At 42.5% G+C, this 946-nt stretch overlaps 1 long non-coding RNA gene across 1 annotated transcript; it reads right to left on the reverse strand.

Annotated features, from left to right (window-relative positions):
* Positions 1–374: 374 nt before the first annotated feature.
* Positions 375–906, reverse strand: LOC107679412 (uncharacterized). The gene is made up of 3 exons (XR_001633055.1): positions 751–906; positions 558–667; positions 375–479 (listed from the first exon to the last, which is right to left on the reverse strand). It is a non-coding gene; the product is annotated as an uncharacterized LOC107679412 (long non-coding RNA).
* Between the last annotated feature and the right edge of the window lie 40 nt (positions 907–946).

The following is a 946-nucleotide window of genomic DNA, read 5'->3' on the forward strand; positions in this document are numbered from 1 at the left end:
AAAGAGAAAGGCAAACTTGAAATCGCATCATATGACCCCTTTAAAATAAAACACTGCGACTTTCGCATATCAGAAAACAAAATGTATGAAAAGAAAAGATTGTTGTGATTAGTTATCACAACTTCAAATTCAACATTAGAATAAGTAACTGCATTGTTTCAACTTTAAAAAGTAAGCGTTCATACTTGACTTAAAAAGATACCTTTATTTAACTTTAGTTAAGTTGGATAATTAAGCTCTCTCAACGAATTTTAAGTTGTTATAACTAATTGCAGCAGTATTTGTTTACAGTGCATAATCATGTTTGTTGAGCAGCTCATTCACTCACGAAGACTGGAGTGAAACGACTGATTTAAAGAGATGAAGCTGAAGTTCACCTGAGGAGCATCTGACAGGCTTTACACGAGGTGGTGTCCTCAAAACAGTGCATCTGGAAGTCATGACCGTTAGCCGTGCTGTTCTCCGGACACATGTTGGACCTACAAACACACGACATACAAGGTTTCTGCTGTATTATACATATTTAACATATATGAGTATATGAGCGATGGACTCACAGTGCCATCTCAAACTGCTCCAGCCACTTCTTCTTCAGCTCTCGCGTCTTAAAGTACAGATCGTAGCCGCCCTGACCGTACAGATCCATCAGCAGGAAGGTGTGCGTCCACTGTAAATACACACAAGCGTCAGGTACAGGTATGTGCTGCTGCTGCTGCTGCTGATGATGATGATGAAGAGGAGGTGTGTAACCTTCTTGCTGTCCTTTTCTCCTGACGGCTCGTCTCTCAGCTGGTAATGCTGAAGCTCAATCAGCTCCTTCAGCTCCAGATTCTCGCCGCTGCGCTTCTTACACACTAGCAGAGCCTTATCGAAGAGAAAGCCGTACCTGCACACACACACACACACACACACACACACACACACACACACACACAGTAGGTGCGTC

This window comes from Sinocyclocheilus anshuiensis, unplaced genomic scaffold (genome assembly GCF_001515605.1).
Source record: "Sinocyclocheilus anshuiensis isolate Anshui unplaced genomic scaffold, SAMN03320099.WGS_v1.1 scaffold24239, whole genome shotgun sequence".
NCBI lineage: Eukaryota > Metazoa > Chordata > Actinopteri > Cypriniformes > Cyprinidae > Sinocyclocheilus > Sinocyclocheilus anshuiensis.